This window comes from Elephas maximus, chromosome 5 (genome assembly GCF_024166365.1).
Source record: "Elephas maximus indicus isolate mEleMax1 chromosome 5, mEleMax1 primary haplotype, whole genome shotgun sequence".
Lineage (NCBI taxonomy): Eukaryota > Metazoa > Chordata > Mammalia > Proboscidea > Elephantidae > Elephas > Elephas maximus.
In genome coordinates this window covers 111,874,003-111,892,968 of record NC_064823.1, presented here as the reverse complement: position 1 = coordinate 111,892,968, position 18,966 = coordinate 111,874,003, and the positions used below count along the sequence as shown (strand labels likewise).

The window sequence follows — 18,966 nt, the reverse complement described above, 5'->3', positions numbered from 1 at the left end:
TTTAACCTTTCAATAAATAACTGCCAAGTATTTAAAGTCTAGGTAAATACGTGAATGGTTAAACAAAATTGCAGCAAAGCAAGAAAGAACCAAACCCTCAATCGTAGGCAATCTGTGCTGTAACGTGTCAGAGGTGGGACTGTAGGGACTCGCGGCCAGTGGGGCATCTGTGCTGGGCAGATGGGCTGCTCAGTTCAACAGCTGGAACTGAGGAGCCAGGCCCCGCCTCCTGATGACGTCATGGAAGGCGGAGCGGGCGATTGGCTGTTGGCGGAAACTCCGGCTGCCCCTGTGCCGGGGCTGAGAGCCCAGGAAGAGAGGGGAGAAGGAGGTCGCAGGCTCTGACCGAGTTCGGGCTCGGTTCTGGCAGCTGAGATTCAGAGCTGAGAAGAGTTTTATTCTTAAAAGAAGATTTTTCTTAAAAGGCAAATGGCTGGTCTACAGGCATAACCCGCCCCCGCCCTTCGGATTTGTGCTTTGTTCTTTTCTTGCATCTCCGGACTTGTGATCGTCATGCTGTGATGTGCGCCGAGAGAGGAATTGGTAAGAGTGAACGAGTGAACCCTTTGACTATTTCTCTGCCTTTTCCGTCTTTATCCACCCTCCCATCCACCCCCTGTCTGTGCATAATCGTGTTCAGGTTCCGTATAAGCGAGACATGTGATAAAAAGGCTTAAAACTAGAGTTCAGGGCTGTTATTGAACTTAAAAAAAAAAAAAGAGAGAGAAGCCTCCAAAATCACACCATATTCAGTCATTTGATTTATGAAGGGTAATTATTTTATTTATTCTGAATGCTGGGATTTGTATAAAGGTAAATTATGCGCACACACACGTAAAAACCCGTCATCCCGTTGTGAAATCGTGCAGTTTAAAACAATTTTGGCTATCTGCTCCAAAGGTGATGAAGAAAAAGGGTGTTGAAAATGTAACCCAGTAAATAAATCACGCGTTGATTCCTTAGGAAGGAAAAGGTGTTTGTGTTAGAGCTTACTCAGAAATAGTTTTTGAAGTACTACCTTAAAGTTCGCATTCTTCCCCCCAAAACACAAACTTTGAAGAACTTAATAGTTGTTTGGGCACCCTTCATCTTGCATTATAAAACTTATGTTTTAGTATGTGCGGTGGGCAGACATCTGGTTGGTCAGGGAAGCTCTCCTGTCTACAGGATCTTACTGATGACTCCGGAGCTACCTGTGCCTTTTAGAAAGAATGTATTGAAGCTTCTTTTACTCGTAAGGGCAGGTTAGCTAGGGTGTTTAGAAATGTGATCTAAATGAAACCAGAGTTTCTTCTTGCTTCTTTGCAAGCAAATTCTTTGCAAAGAGAAAAGCTCTTCTATAGCTTTGGACCAAGCCTCAGACTCTTATTCACATTGAAAGATGGACCAACAGGAGTAAAAAAAAAAACAGGAGTAGGGGCTCTTTATCCACCAGTATTACTGTATTAGAAAAGCAACTCCAAAGGAGTGATTACATTCCTGTGAAGAGTAGCCTCATAAAAAAATTTTGGTTGGCATGTGTTAAGATCACAAAAGTACCACATGATAATTGTAACAGAGTAAACTCATACAGTATCCCAGAGTGATCCATCACTCCAGTCCACCCCAAGAGCTAGTAACTGCTCCTTCCGGACTTGTTTCTGGTCTCATTACAAATTCATACCTCATATCTACATTCAGATAGTTTTGTTTTGTTTTCAAATGAGATCATGCTATCCATTCTAAAGAATGACTTGTCACCATTCAAAAAGTTTTAGGGAGTTTTAAAAATAACATTGTAGCTGCTAATTTAACATTTGCTAAATTGTATGAGAAAGAGCATCTAAGCAGTCTGTACAGGGATGTCTGGAGTCTTTGGTCTTGAAGTAGCAAGAACAATATTTTTTCAATACAATGAAATTACCTAATAACTAAATAGAAATTGAGTAGGATATTATTTACTTTGATATTATTGGGAAAATGCTCAGGATTTGATTATAATTTATAGTACAACACAAAGAAGATTCATCTGGTAGACAACTGTACTTTTAAAAACTAGGAGTTAAAATTGTCCACATTTCAAGGCTGTGACCTTTTGACAGCAAATCGCTAGACCTGTCCTTTGAGGTGCCTCCGGGTGGGTTGGAACTGCCAACATTTTGATTAGTAGTAGAGCGCTTAACTGTTTGCACCACCAATAAGAGTAAGAAGGAATGGTGATAGTAGTTTCGAAGAAAAGTTGTGGCCTTACTGGAATATTTTATGTTGCTTAATGAAGGGTACATTAATACAGCTATTCAAGGCAATATTATGTATTTAAAAAAAAAAAAACCAGTGTCGTCGAGTCGATTCCGATTCATGGGGACCCTACAGGACGGAGTAGAACTGCCCCGTAGAGTTTCCAAGGAGCGCCTGTCAGATTTGAACTGCCAATGTATTAGAACTTGGAAATATTTACACCCTTTGACCCAGTAATCCTGAGTCTAGAAATATAATCCAAGGAAATCATCTTAATTCCATATGAAGACTTATAAATGAATATGTTCATTACGATATTATCTATAATGTGATTACAAAAATGTTGGAAAGAAAATAACTGCCTCCCCCATGGCAAAATATTTAAATGAATTAATGTACTATTTTCTATAATGTGATTACAAAAATGTTGGAAAGAAAATAACTGCCTCCCCCATGGCAAAATATTTAAATGAATCAATGTACTAATACGTACTGGTAAAATTCATTTACCAATTTTTTTTTTTTATTTTAATGATGCAGAAAGATGCTTGCAATATATTGAAAGAAGGGCAAGATTTAATACTATATTATCTTTTTTTAATAATTTTTATTGTGCTTTAAGTGAAAGTTTACAAATCAAGTAGTCTCTCACACAAAAACCCGTATACACCTTGCTACCTACTCCCAATTACTCTCCCCCTAGTGAGACAGCCCACTGTCTCCCTCCACTCTCTCTTTTCGGTCCATTTCACCAGCTTCTAAACCCCTCCACCCTCTCATCTCCCCTCCAGGCAGGAGATGCCAACATAGTCTCAAGTGTCCACCTGACCCAAGAAGCTCACTCCTCACCAGCAACCCTCTCCAACCCATTGTCCAGTCCAATCCATGTCTGAAGAGTTGGCTTCGGAAATGGTTCCTGTCCTGGGCCAACAGAAGGTCTGGGGGCCATGACCACCGGGGTCCTTCTAGCCTCAGACAGACCATTAAGTCTGGTCTTATGAGAATTTGGGGTCTGCATCCCACTGCTCTCCTGCTCCTCAGGGGTTCTCTGTTGTGTTCCCTGTCAGGGCAGTCATCAGTTGTAGCCGGGCACCATCTAGTTCTTCTGGTCTCAGGATGATGTAGATTCTTGTTTATGTGGCCCTTTCTGTCTCTTGGGCTCGTTATCACCTTGTGTCCTTGGTGTTCTTCATTGTCTTTTGATCCAGATGGGTTGAGACCAATTGATGCATCTTAGATGGCTGCTTGCTAGCATTTAAGACCCCAGACGCATCTCTTCAAAGTGGGATGCAGAATGTTTTCTTACTAGATTTTATTATGCCAGTTGACTTAGATGTCCCCTGAAACCATGGTCCCCAAACCCCTGCCCCTGCTACGCTGGCCTTCAAAGCATTCAGTTTATTCAGGAAACTTCTTTGCTTTTGATTTAGTCCAATTGTGCTGACCTCCCCTGTATTGTGTGCTGTCTTTCACTTCACCTAAAGTAGTTCTTACCTACTATCTAATTAGTGAATGCCCCTCTCCCACCTTCCCTCCCTCCGCTCCTCGCGTAACCACAAAAAAAGGTTTTCTTCTCAGTTTTAACTATTTCTCAAGTTCTTATAATAGTGGTCTTATACAATATTTGACCTTTTGCAACTGACTAATTTCACTCAGCATAATGTCATCCAGGTTCCTCCATGTTATGAAATGTTTCACAGATTCCTCACTGTTCTTTATTGATGCGTAGTATTCCATTGTGTGAATATACCATGATTTATTTATCCATTCATCCATTGATGGGCACCTTGGTTGCTTCCATCTTATTGCTATTGTAAACAGTGCTGCAATAAACATGGGTGTGCATATAGCAGTTCGTGTAAAGGCTCTTATTTCTGTAGGATATATTCCAAGGAGTGGGATTGCTGGATTGAATGGTAGTTCTATTTGTAGCTTTTTAAGGAAGCGCCAAATCGATTTCCAAAGTGGTCGTACCATTTTACATTCCCAGCAGCCATGTGTAAGTGTTCCAGTCTCTCCACAGCCTCTCTAACATTTATTATTTTGTGTTTTTTGGATTAATACCAGCCTTGTTGGAGTAAGATGAAATCTCATTGTAGTTTTGATTTGCATTTCTCTAATGGCTAGTGATTGGAAACATTTCCTCATATATCTGCTAGCTACCTGAGTTTCTTCTTTAGTGAAGTGTCCATTCATATCTTTCGCCCATTTTTTAATTGGGTTATTTGTCTTTTTGCAGTTGAGTTTTTGCAGTATCATGTAGATTTTAGAGAGCAGGTGCTGATCAGAAATGTCATAGCTAAAAACTTTTTCCCAGTCTGTAGGTAGTCTTTTCACTCTTTTGGTGAAGTCTTTGGATGAGCATAGGTGTTTGATTTTTAGGAGTTCCCAGTTATCTAGTTTTTCTTCTACATTCTTTATAATGTTTTGTATACTGTTTATGCCATGTATTAGGGCTGCTAACATTGTCCCTATTTTTACTTCCATGATCTTTATCATTTTAGATTTTATATTTAGGTCTTTGATCCATTTTGAGCTAGTTTTTGTGCATGGGGTGAGGTATGGGTCCTGTTTCATTTTTTTGCAGATGGATATCCAGTTATGCCAGCACCATTTGTTAAAAAGACTGTCTTTTCCCCATTTAACTGTTTTGGGGCCTTTGTCAAGTATCAACTGCTCATATGTGGACGGATTTATGTCTGGAATCTCAATACTGTTCCATTGGTACATGTATCTGTTGTACCAGTAGCAGGCTGTTTTGACTACTGTGGTGGTATAATCAGTTCTCAAATCAGGTAAAGTAAGGCCTCCCACTTTGTTCTTCTTTTTCAGTAATGTCTTATTTATCCGGGGCCTCTTTCCCTTCCATATGAAGTTGGTGATTTGTTTCTCCATCTCATTAAAGAATGTCATTGGGATTTGGATCAGAATTGCATTAAATGTATAGATTGCTTTTGGTAGAATAGACATTTTTATAATGTTAAGTCTTCCCATCCACGAGCAAAGTATGTTCATCCACTTATATAAGTCTCTCTTGGTTTCTTGCAGAAGTGTACTATAGTTTTCTTTGTATGAGTCTTTTACATCTCTGGTAAGATTTATTTCTAAGTATTTTATCTTCTTGGGGGCTACTGTAAATGACATTGATTTGGTAATTTCCTCTTTGATGTTCTTTTTGTTGGTGTAGAAGAATCCAACTTATTTTTGTATGTTTATCTTGGATCCCAATACTCTGCTGAACTCTTCTATTAGTTTCAGTAGTTTTCTGGAGGATTCACTAGGGTTTTCTGTGTATAAGATCATGTCATCTGCAAATAGAGATACTTTTATTTCTTCCTTGCCAATCTGGATGCCCTTTATTTCTTTATCTAGCCTAATTGCTCTGGCTAGGACCTCCAAGACAATGTTGAATAAGAGCGGTGATAAAGGGCATCCTTGTCTGGTTCCCGATCTCAATGGGAATATTTTCAGGCTCTCTCCATTTAGGGTGATGTTGGCTGTTGGCTTTGTATAAATGCCCTTTATTATGTTGAGGAATTTTCCTTCTATTCCTATTTTGCTGAGAGTTTTTATCATGAATGAGTGTTGAACTTTGTCAAATGCCTTTTCTGCATCAATTGATAAATTCATGTGATTCTTGTCTTTTTTTGAATTTATGTGATGGATTACATTAATTGTTTTTCTAATGTTGAACCATCCTTGCATACCTGGTATGAATCCCACTTGGTCATGGTGAATTATTTTTTTGATATGTTGTTGAATTCTATTGGCTAGAATTTTGTTGAGGATTTTTGCGTCTACGTTCACGAGGGGCATAGGTCTATAATTTTCTTTTCTTGTGGTGTCTTTACCTGGTTTTGGTATCAGGGATATGGTGGCCTCAGAATGAGTTTGGGAATATTCCATCCTTTTCTATGCTCTGAAATACCTTTAGTAGTAGTGGTGTTAACTCTTCTCTGAAAGTTTGGTAGAACTCTGCAGTGAAGCCATCCAGACCAGGACTTTTTTTTTGATGGGAGCTTTTTCATTACCTTTTCAATCTCCTTCTGTTATGGGTCTATTTAGTTGTTCTACCTCTGTTTGTGTTAGTTTAGGTAGGTAGTGTGTTTCTAGGAATTCATCCATTTCTTCTAGGTTTTCTAATTCAAGTATAGTTTTTCATAGTAATCTGATATGATTCTTTTAATTTCGTTGGGTCTGTTGTAATATCGCCCATCTCATTTCTTATTCAGGTTATTTGCTTCCTCTCCTGTTTTTCTTTTGTCATTTTGGCCAGTGGTTTATCAATTTTGTTGTTTTTTTCCAAAAAACCAGCTTTTGGTCTTGCTAATTCTTTCAATTGTTTTTTCTGTTTTCTATTTCATTTAGTTCAGCTCTAATTTTTATTGTTTTCTTTTTTTTTTATTAACTTTTATTAAGCTTCAAGTGAACGTTTACAAATCCAATCAGTCTGTCACATCTAAGTTTACATACATCTTACTCCGTACTCCCACCTGCTCTTCCCCTATTGAGTCAGCCCTTTCAGTTTCTCCTTTCATGACAATTTTGCCAGCTTCCCTCTCTCTCTATCCTCCCATCCCCCCTCCAGACAAGAGCTGCCAACACACTCTCAAGTGTCCACCTGATATAATTAGCTCACTCTTCATCAGCATCTCTCTCCCATCCGCTGACCAGTCCCTTTCATGTCTGATGAGTTGTCTTCGGGGATGGTTCCTGTCCTGTGCCGACTGAAGGTCTGGGGAGCATGGCCGCCGGAATTCCTCTAGTCTCAGTCAGACCATTAAGTATGGTCTTTTTATGAGAATTTGGGGTCTGCATCCCACTGATCTCCTGTTCCCTAAGGAGTTCTCTGTTGTGCTCCCTGTCAGGGCAGTCATCGATTGTGGCCAGGCACCAACTAGTTCTTCTGGTCTCAGGATGATGTAGGTCTCTGGTTCATGTGGCCCTTTCTGTCTCTTGGGGTCCTAGTTGTCGTGTGACCTTGGTGTTCTTCATTTTCCTTTGCTCCAGGTGGGTTGAGACCAATTGATGCATCTTAGATGGCCGCTTGTTAGCATTTAAGACCCCAGACGCCACATTTCAAAGTGGGATGCAGAATGTTTTCATAATGGAATTATTTTGCCAATTGACATAGAAGTCCCCTCAAACCATGTTCCCCAGACCCCCGCGCTTGCTCCGCTGACTTTTGAAGCATTCATTTTATCCTGGAAACTTCTTTGCTTTTGGTCCAGTCCAATTGAGCTGACCTTCCATGTGTTGAGTGTTGTCTTTCCCTTCACCCAAAGCGGTTCTTATCTACTGATTAATCAATAAAAAACCCTCTCCCTCCCTCCCTCCCTCCCCCCTTCGTAACCACAAAAGTATGTGTTCTTCTCAGTTTTTACTGTTTCTCAAGATCTTATAATAGTGGTCTTATACAATATTTGTCCTTTTGCCTCTGACTAATTTCACTAAGCATAATGCCTTTCAGGTTCCTCCATGTTATGAAACGTTTCACAGATTCGTCACTGTTCTTTATCGATGCGTAGTATTCCATTGTGTGAATATACCACAATTTATTTACCCATTCATCCATTGATGGACACCTTGGTTGCTTCCAGCTCTTTGCTATTGTAAACAGAGCTGCAATAAACATGGGTGTGCATATATCTGTTTGTGTGAAGGCTCTTGTATCTCTAGGGTATATTCCGAGGAGAGGGATTTCTGGGTTGTATGGTAGTTCTATTTCTAACTGTTTAAGATAACGCCAGATAGATTTCCAAAGTGGTTGTACCATTTTACATTCCCACCAGCAGTGTATAAGAGTTCCAATCTCTCCGCAGCCTCTCCAACATTTATTATTTGGTGTTTTTTGGATTAATGCCAGCCTTGTTGGTGTGAGATGGAATCTCATCGTAGTTTTAATTTGCATTTCTCTAATGGCTAATGATCGAGAGCATTTTCTCATGTATCTGTTGGCTGCCTGAATATCTTCTTTAGTGAAACGTGTGTTCGTATCCTTTGCCCACTTCTTGATTGGGTTGTTTGTCTTTTTGTGGTTGAGTTTTGACAGAATCATGTAGATTTTAGAGATCAGGCGCTGGTCTGAGATGTCATAGCTGAAAATTCTTTCCCAGTCTGTAGGTGGTCTTTTTACTCTTTTGGTGAAGTCTTTAGATGAGCATAGATGTTTGATTTTTAGGAGCTCCCAGTTATCGGGTTTCTCTTCATCATTTTTGGTAATGTTTTGTATTCTGTTTATGCCTTGTATTAGGGCTCCTAACGTTGTCCCTATTTTTTCTTCCATGATCTTTATCGTTTTAGTCTTTATGTTTAGGTCTTTGATCCACTTGGAGTTAGTTTTTGTGCATGGTGTGAGGTATGGGTCCTGTTTCATTTTTTTGCAAATGGATATCCAGTAATGCCAGCACCATTTGTTAAAAAGACTATCTTTTCCCCAATTAACTGACACTGGGCCTTTGTCAAATATCAGCTGCTCATACGTGGATGGATTTATATCTGGGTTCTCAATTCTGTTCCATTGGTCTATGTGCCTGTTGTACCAGTACCAGGCTGTTTTGACTACTGTGGCTGTATAATAGGTTCTGAAATCAGGTAGATTGAGGCCTCCCACTTTCTTCTTCTTTTTCAGTAATGCTTTGCTTATCCGGGGCTTCTTTCCCTTCCATATGAAATTGGTGATTTGTTTCTCTATGCCCTTAAAATATGACATTGGAATTTGGATCGGAAGTGCATTATATGTATAGATGGCTTTTGGTAGAATAGGCATTTTTACTATGTTAAGTCTTCCTATCCATGAGCAAGGTATGTTTTTCCACTTAAGTATGTCCTTTTGAATTTCTTGTAGTAGAGCTTTGTAGTTTTCTTTGTATAGGTCTTTTACATCCTTGGTAAGATTTATTCCTAAGTATTTTATCTTCTTGGGGGCTACTGTGAATGGTATTGATTTGGTTATTTCCTCTTCGGTGTTCTTTTTGTTGATGTAGAGGAATCCAAGTGATTTTTGTGTGTTCATTTTATAACCTGAGACTCTGCCAAACTCTTCTATTAGTTTCAGTAGTTTTCTGGAGGATTCCTTAGGGTTTTCTGTGTATAAGATCATGTCATCTGCAAATAGTGATAACTTTACTTCCTCCTTGCCAATCCGGATACCCTTTATTTCTTTCTCTAGCCTAATTGCCCTGGCTAGGACTTCAAGTACGATGTTGAATAAGAGCAGTGATAAAGGGCATCCTTGTCTGGTTCCCGTTCTCAAGGGAAATGCTTTCAGGTTCTCTCCATTTAGAGTGATATTGGCTGTTGGCTTTGCATAGATGCCCTTTATTATGTTGAGGAATTTTCCTTCAATTCCTATTTTGGTAAGAGTTTTTATCATAAATGGGTGTTGGACTTTGTCAAATGCCTTTTCTGCATCAATTGATAAGATCATGTGGTTTTTATCTTTTGTTTTATTTATGTGATGGATTACATTAATGGTTTTTCTGATATTAAACCAACCTTGCATACCTGGTATAAATCCCACTTGATCAGGGTGAATTATTTTTTTGATGTGTTGTTGGATTCTATTGGCTAGAATTTTGTTGAGGATTTTTGCATCTATGTTCATGAGGGATATAGGTCTGTAATTTTCTTTTTTTGTAATGTCTTTACCTGGTTTTGGTATCAGGGAGATGGTGGCTTCATAGAATGAGTTGGGTAGTATTCCGTCATTTTCTATGTTTTGAAATACCTTCAGTAGTAGTGGTGTTAACTCTTCTCTGAAAGTTTGGTAGAACTCTGCAGTGAAGCCGTCCGGGCCAGGGCTTTTTTTTGTTGGAAGTTTTTTGATTACCGTTTCAATCTCTTTTTTTGTTATGGGTCTATTTAGTTGTTCTACTTCTGAATGTGTTAGTTTAGGTAGGTAGTGTTTTTCCAAGAATTCATCCATTTCTTCTAGGTTTTCGAATCTGTTAGAGTACAATTTTTTGTAGTAATCTGAAATGATTCTTTTAATTTCATTTGGTTCTGTTGTGATGTGGTCCTTCTCGTTTCTTATTCGGGTTATTTGTTTCCTTTCCTGTATTTCTTTAGTCAGTCTAGCCAATGGTTTATCAATTTTGTTAATTTTTTCAAAGAACCAGCTTTTGGCTTTGTTAATTCTTTCCATTGTTTTTCTGTTCTCTAATTCATTTAGTTCAGCTCTAATTTTTATTATTTGTTTTCTTCTGGTGCCTGATGGGTTCTTTTGTTGCTCAGTTTCTATTTGTTCAAGTTGTCGGGACAGTTCTCTGATTTTGGCTCTTTCTTCTTTTTGTATGTGTGCATTTATCGATATAAATTGGCCTCTGAGCACTGCTTTTGCTGTGTCCCAGAGGTTTTGATAGGAAGTATTTTCATTCTCGTTGCTTTCTATGAATTTTCTTATTCCCTCCTTGATGTCTTCTATAACCCAGTCTTTTTTCAGGAGGGTATTGTTCATTTTCCAAGTATTTGATTTCTTTTCCCTAGTTTTTCTGTTATTGATTTCTAGTTTTATTGCCTTGTGGTCTGAGAAGATGCTTTGTAATATTTCGATGTTTTGGACTCTGCAAAGGTTTGTTTTATGACCTAATATGTGGTCTATTCTAGAGAATGTTCCATGTGCGCTAGAAAAAAAAGTATATTTTGCAGCAGTTGGGTGGAGAGTTCTGTATAAGTCAATGAGGTCAAGTTGGTTGATTGTTGTTAGTAGGTCTTCCGTGTCTCTATTGAGCTTCTTACTGGATGTCCTGTCCTTCTCTGATAGTGGTGTGTTGAAGTCTCCTACTATAATTGTGGAGGTGTCTATCTCACTTTTCAATTCTGTTAAAATTTGATTTATGATCTTGCAGCCCTGTCATTGGGTGCATAAATATTTAATATGATTATGTCTTCCTGATCAATTGTCCCTTTTATCATTATGTAGTGTCCTTCTTTATCCTTTGTGGTGGATTTAAGTCTAAAGTCTATTTTGTCAGAAATTAATATTGCTGCTCTTCTTTTTTGCTTATTGTTTGCTTGATATATTTTTTTCCATCCTTTGAGTTTTAGTTTGTTTGTGTCTCTAAGTCTAAGGTGTGTCTCTTGTAGGCAGCATATAGATGGATCGTGTTTCTTTATCCAGTCCGTGACTCTCTGTCTCTTTATTGGTGCATTTAGTCCATTTACATTCAGCGTAATTATAGATAAATAAGTTTTTAGTGTTGTCATTTTGATGCCTTTTCATGTGTGTTGTTGGCAATTTCATTTTTCCACATACTTTTTTGTGCTGAGATGTTTTTCTTGGTAAATTGCGAGATCCTCATTTTCATAGTGTTTGACTTTATGTTAGTTGAGTCGTTACGTTTTTCTTGAGATATGGAGTTGTTATACCTTTTTGCGGTTACCTTATTATTTACCCCTATTTTTCTAAGTAAAAACCTAACGTATCGTTCTATATCGCCTTGTATCACTCTGCATATGGCAGTTCAATGCCTCCTGTATTTAGTCCCTCTTTTTGATTATTGTGATCTTTTACCTATTGACTTCCATGATTCCCTGTTATGTGTATTGTTTTTTTTTTTTAATTAATCTTAATTTGTTTGTTTTTGTGATTTCCGTATTTGAGTTGATATCAGGACATTCTATTTTGTGACCTTGTATTGTGCTGGTATCTGAAATTATTGGTTTTCTGACCAAACAATATCCTTTAGTATTTCTTGTAGCTTTGGTTTGGTTTTTGCAAATTCTCTAAACTTGTGTTTATCTGTAAATATCTTAATTTCGCCTTCATATTTCAGAGAGAGTTTTGCTGGATATATGATCCTTGGCTGGCAGTTTTTCTCCTTCAGTGCTCTGTATATGCCGTCCCATTCCCTTCTTGCCTGCATGGTTTCTGCTGAGTAGTCTGAACTTATTCTTATTGATTCTCCCTTGAAGGAAACCTTTCTTTTCTCCCTGGCCGCTTTTAAAAATTTCTGTTTATCTTTGGTTTTGGCGAGTTTGATGATAATATGTCTTGGTGTTTTTCTTTTTGGATCAGTCTTAAATGGGGTTCGATGAGCATCTTGGATAGATATCCTTTTGTCTTTCATGATGTCAGGGAAGTTTTGTGTCAGGAGTTCTTCAGCTATTTTCTCTGTGTTTTCTGTCCCCCCTCCCTGTTCTGGGACTCCAATCACTCGCAAGTTATCCTTCTTGATAGAGTCCCACATGATTCTTAGGGTTTCTTCATTTTTTTAAATTCTTTTATCTGATTTTTTTTCAGCTATGTTGGTGTTGATTCCCTGGTCCTCCAGATGTCCCAGTCTGCATTCTAATTGCTTGAGTCTGCTCCTCTGACTTCCTATTGCGTTGTCTAATTCTGTAATTTTATTGTTAATCTTTTGGATTTCTACATGCTGTCTCTCTATGGATTCTTGCAACTTATTAATTTTTCCACTATGTTCTTGAATAATCTTTTTGAGTTCTTCAACAGTTTTATCGGTGTGTTCCTTGGCTTTTTCTGCAGCTTGCCTTATTTCGTTTGTGATGTCTTGAAGCATTCTGTAAATTAGTTTTTTTATATTCTGTATCTGATAATTCCAGGATTGTATCTTCATTTGGGAAAGATTTTGATTCTTTTGTTTGGGGGGTTGGAGAAGCTGTCGTGGTCTGCTTCTTTATGTGGTTTGATATGGACTGCTGTCTCCAAGCCATCACTGGGAAACTAGTTTTTCCAGAAAATCCGCTGTCTGGTATGCTGGCTCCAGGCTCTGCAAACAATCGCTGCCTCTCCGTATTTGTTCGTTCTCCGTCTCTAAATCTGTGTTTGTTGTTCAGGGTTCGTAGATTGTTATGTATGTGATCGATTCACTTGTTTTTCTGAGTCTTTGTTGCAAGACGGATCCGCGGTAGCGTCCACCTAGTCCGCCATCTTGGCCCCGCCTCTTATTTGTTTTCTTCTGGTGCCTGTGGGTTTCTTTTTTTGGCTTTCTATTTGTTCAAGTTGTAGGGATAATGCTTTGATTTTGGCCCTTTCTTCTTTTTGGATGTGTGCATTTATTAATATAAATTGGCCTCTGAGCACCGCTTTTGCTCTGTCCCAAAGGTTCTGACAGAAAGTGTTTTCATTCTCTTTGGATTCTCTGAATTTCTTTATTCCATCCTTAATGTCTTCTCTAATCCAGTCTTTTTTGAGCAAGATATTTTTCCGTTTCCAAGTGTTTGATTTCTTTTGCCTGCTTTTCCTGTTACTGCTTTCCACTTTTATGGCCTTATGGTCAGAGAAGATGCTTTGTAATATTTCAATGTTTTGGTTTCTGCTAAGGCTTGCTTTATGACCTAATATGTGGTCTATTCTAGAGAATGTTCCATGTGCACTAGAAAAGGAAGTATACTTGGTTGCTGTTGGGTGGAGTGTTCTGTATATGTCTACAAGGTCAAGTTGGTTGATTGTGGCATTTAGATCTTCCGTGTTTTTATTGAGCTTCTTTCTGGATGTCCTGTCCTTCATCGAAAGTAGTGTGTTGAAGTCTCCTACTATTATTGTGGAGCTGTCTATCTCACTTTTCAACGTGGATAGAGTTTGTTTTATGTATCTTGCAGCCCTGTCACTGGGTCCATAAATATTTAATACGGTTATATCGTCTTCGTGTATTGTCCCTTAATCATTATATAGTGTCTTTACTTACCCTTCCTGATGGATTTAACTTTAAAGTCTTTTTTGTCAGAAATGACTATTGCCACTCCTGCTCTTTTTGGATTGTTGTTTGCTTGATATATTTTTTTTCCATCCTTTGAGTTTTAGTTTGTTTGTGTCTCTAAGTCTAAGGTGTGTCTCTTGTAGGCAGCATATAGACGGATCGTGTTTTTTAATCCATTCTGCCACTCTCTGTCTCTTTATTGGTACATTTGGTCCATTTACATTCAGGGTAACTATGGATAGGTATGAATTTAGTGCTATCATTTTGATGTCTTTTTTTGTGTGTTGACAGTTTCTTTTTCCCACTTGATTTTATGTGCTGAGTAGATTTTCTTTATATATTGTCCTTTCCTCATATTTGTTGTTGTTGATTTTGTTTCTGCTGAGTCTGTATTTTTCCCTTGTATTTTATTTTGACGAGTAGGATAGTTTGTCTCTTTTGTTGTTAGCTTATTATTTATCCTTAATTTTCTAAATTTAAAACTAACTTTTATTTCTTTGTATTGCCGTATCTTCCTCTCTAAATGGAACGTGTATGATTATATTTCTTAGTCCCCCTTTATTATTTTAATGTTGTCTTCTCTTATATACTAACATCGCTGTTACCCTGTTTTGGGCTTTTTTTTTTTTTTTTTTTTTTTGATAATCTTGCCTTGTTTTTTGGATTTCACCCTCTGGGTTGACTTCTGGTTGCTCTGCCCAGTGTTCTAGTCTTGGGTTGATATCTGATATTACTGATTTTCTAACCAAAGAACTCCCTTTAGTATTTCTTGTAGTTTTGGTTTGGTTTTTACAAATTCCCTAAACTTGTATTTATCTGGAAATGTCTTAATTTCACCTTCATATTTAAGAGACAGTTTTGCTGGATATATGATTCTTGGCAGGCAATTTTTTTCCTTCAGTTTTTAAATATGTCATCCCATTGCCTTCTTGCCTGCATGGTTTCTGCCGAGTAGTCCGAGCTTATTCTTACTGGCTCTCATTTGTAGGTGACTTTTCCTTTATCCCTCGCTGCTCTTATAATTCTGTCTTTATCTTTGGTTTTGGCAAGTTTGATTAGAATATGTCTTGGTGACTTTCTTTTAAGATTTACCTTATGTGGAGTTCGATGAGCATCTTGGATAGATATCTTCTCATCTTTCACAATATCAAGGAAGTTTTCTGCCAACAAATCTTCAACAATTTTCCCTGTATTTTCTGTTATCCCTCCCTGTTCTGGTACTCCAATCACTCGTAGGTTACTTCTCTTGAGAGAGTCCCACATGATTCTTAAAGCGTCTTCATTTTTTAAATTCTTTTATCTGATTTTTCTTCAAATATATTAGTGCCAAGTGATTTATCTTCGAGTTCAGAAATTCTAGCTTCTACTTGCTCAATTCTGCTCCTCTGACTTTCTATTGAGTTATCTAATTCTGTAATTTTATTGTTAATCTTCTGAACTTCTGATTGTTGTGTGTCTATGGATTTTTGCAGCTTATTAAACTTTTCATTATGTTCCTGAATAATCTTTCTAATTTCTTCAATTGCTTTATCTGTGTGTTCCTTGGCTTGTTCTGCGTATTGCCTCATTTCCTTCCTGATGTCTTGAAGGGCTCTATATATTAAACTTTTGGATTCTGGCTCCGGTAATTCTAGGAATGCACTTTCATTTAGAAGATCCCTGGATTCTTTGTTTTGAGAGACTGTTGAGGTGATCATGGTCTGTTTCTTTATGGGACTTGATATTAACTGTTGTCTCCAAACCATCTATAAGTTATTGTATTAGTTTATGCTTGCTTACTATGTCATAGCTTCTTGCTTTGTTTTGTTTTAGTATACCCCTATGGGTTGCTTGAGTGAGCTAGCTTGATTATTTTTGTCTTTGGAGCTCTGGTGTCCTGTCCCCAGCTAGCTAGAGCTGTTATCATGTATATCAGTCCAGGAGTCCATTCAGTTTTCTTGTATGAATTCAGCTCAGGTTTCCAGGTAGCTGATCAAGAAGTGTGTGGTACAGGCTCTAAGTCCTACAGGCTTAGAGGGTCAGGGGTGATTGGCATATATACCCATATCTGATTGGAGCAGGGGGTCATGCTCTGAACAAGGCAGGGGGCTGAGAACCAATCCCCAAGTGTCTCTGAGGAAAATGCATCTCTGTTCCCTATAGCATGGTGGTGGGTGGGTTCTGCAGACAGACCATGTCCACCCAAAGTTTTTGGTTGTAAGGACTGGGAGGTATCAGTTATTTCTGGACCCCTGTCATGGGTGGCTGGGTGACCTGAGTGGAGCTACCAGTCCTTAGGTCCCTGATGTGGGTAGGTGAGGACCTTGTTTAATAGCCAAAGCAATGTCAAACATCAAACACTCACCTCTCCACCACACAGCTGAAATGGTTGGAGTTTGCCACCCAGGGCCTATTTGCCCGAAATAGGCCCACACCGGTCCATGCAGAAGGGAAAGGTGCTCAAGGTCCACGAATGGTTTATGCCTGGACAGGAGCTGCTTCTGTCCTAAACTCCCCTGTTAATGGAGCTAGCAAATTATCTTTTCCCCCAATTGCAAATTTTTTTCTTCCCCAAGGCTGGGAGGGTGGCTCTAGGTGCTCACCAGGGTCTATCTCAGGCCCAGGGATTCAGCTACTGACGCTGGCTTGGGGCTGGGAGGGGCACAGTAAAATATATGCAAATACTTAGCTTTTGCCGAGAGTGCCTTTCTCCTCAGGTTCCAGAGGTGTGAGCAACCTGTGTGGCTGGCTGCTTCTTTCTGAGGAAACTGTGACCAAACGCTAGTACCAGCCCGCTGCCACCGCTGTTCTGGGAATGGTTCCTGAGGGCTCCCTGCTATTCAAGTCCAGTAACTCCTCTCCACTTCTGAACGGTCTCTTCCTACCCCTGCCCCTCAGTTCATTGTCTAAGCTTGCCTTTGATGCTCAGGGCTCCCAGCTTGTCACAAGTATACTCGTTTTACTTGTTTTTTTGGGTCTTTGTTGTAAAGAGGGCTCGCCGGAAGTGTCTGTCTATTCCACCGTCTTGGCTCTCAATACTGTATTATCTTGAATGTGGAAACTCTGGTGGTACAGTGATCAAGAGCTACAGCAGTTAACCAAAAAGCTAGCAGTTCAAATCCACCGGGCGCTCTTTGGAAACTCTATGGGGCAGTTCTACTCTTTCCTACAGGATTTGTATGAGTCGGAATCGACTTGATGGCAACGGCTTTGTTTTTACCTTGAATGTGTAAAACATATATTGAAATAAACATATATGAAAATTCTCATTTATTAAATAAATATTTATTAAGCTGTTTCTATGTTCCAGGGACTGTTCCAAAGCAACAAACATTAAATAAAACTGTTGCATTTCCTGTTTGCATAAATATTGTTTGAATCAAAGGATATACCCACTGATACATACCAAAAAAGATGGGGTTTCTAAGTGGCAGAATTATAGCTTGTTTTAATTTCTTTTGTATATTTTCTTGATATTCTCAGATCTTTTACAGCAAGTATTTCTTTTATCCATATTTTTACAGAAATAATGCATGCCTTCTGTGTCATTTACTAGCCGCTCCCTCCCCCCACGAGGTATTTTGGTAATCACGCTATGCTTATTTTTTACGGCAGCATGAAAAAAAAAATGGACATAGTAGCACTTATGAAAATATCTCACAGGGGGAGGGAGTGGTTGACACACAGATGCAGAAATACAATAATTACAAAAATATCATCTCAAAAATATTAGTAAGAAATACTGTAAGCAAAATGAAAAGGCAAACTCTAAGCTCTACATTTTATGTTACTTTGCCTTTTTGAAAAGATAAACAAAGCAGTGACAGATAGATGAACATGCCAATAAAAAATGATCCCCACTGAGAAAATGACATAGATGGGCAATTCACAAAGAAAAAACTATGAATGGTCCAAAGTTGGAGAGAGATATTAACCTCCTTAATAAATAAAGAATAACCAGCATAGTAGCAAATTACCATATTTTTTACACATCTAATTAACAAACATGGAAAACAAAACAAAAAGTGTGAGGTTGTTGGAAAGACTATTCAAATGATACAGAAGAATGTGCATGGTATGAGGAATGGCAAACGCAAGCTCCAAAATGATATCCTATTTAAAAAAAAATTCAACCTATGTACAGAAAAAAATAAAAAATTTTATTAGTGGGGAATAAATCAAATGTTAATAGTACTTATGTTTGGCTGGTGGAATTATAGGTGATTTCTATTTTTCTCTTGATGCTAATATGTAATTCTAAATTTTCTGCAGTGAATATATTTTAGTAATCAGGAAAAAAAAAGCCTGTATGCTGACAAAGCAATTTATTCTGGAATGAAGAGCATGTATGATAACATCTTTCCCTTATTATGTGTAATTTTATGTCCAGTATCATTGTTTCTGAATTATATTTACTAGGAAGAACATTTAGATTAGATAAAGCTTATTTTAGTCACATTCACTTGTCTGTCGCCATCTGTCTCCTGAAATAATAAACGATGTTGGACAGATTTAGTTCTACTTCCCATTCCTTTCTGTTGATCACATCTGCTGGGGTCTGGTGCTAACAGCCTTAGTTAAGTATACCTTAATTAATTTCTCTAAAATCTACTTATTCCTATTAAGACCTTTTTTTTGTTGTTGTTGTTTTTAATTTTTTTATTGTGCTTCAGGTGGAAGTTTACAGCTCAAGTTAATTTCTCATATAAAAATTTATGCACATTGTTTTATGACATTAGTTGCAACCCTCACAATGTGAGAGCATTTTCACCCTGAGTTCTCTGTGTCCATTCAAGTAGTTCCTGTACCTTTCTGCCTTCTCATCCTGCCTCCGAACAGTAGCCATCCATTTGGTCTCATGTATCTGATTGAACTAAGAAGTACACTCCTCACATGTATTATTTTTGTTTTATAGTCCTGTCTAATCTTTGTCTGAAGAGTGGGCTTTGGGAATGGTTTCAGTTCTGGGTTAAAAGAGTGTCCTGGGGCCATAGTTTCAGGGGTTCCTCTAGTCTCTGTCAGACCAGTAAGTCTGGTCTCTTTACGTGAATTTGAGTTCTGCTCCATTGCGTTCTCTGCTGTGTTCCTTGTCAGGGCGCCATCTAGTTCT

General features: G+C 38.3%; 1 protein-coding gene across 1 annotated transcript in view; it reads left to right on the top strand.

Moving 5' to 3' along the window:
- The first annotated feature begins 277 nt into the window (after positions 1-277).
- ATP10D (ATPase phospholipid transporting 10D (putative)) overlaps positions 278-18,966 on the top strand; it is a 166,564-nt gene continuing 147,875 nt past the window's right edge. Inside the window, exon 1 of the mRNA XM_049886290.1 lies at positions 278-543. The gene's annotated coding sequence lies outside the window, so the exon portion shown is untranslated. The remainder of the gene's footprint in view (positions 544-18,966) is intronic.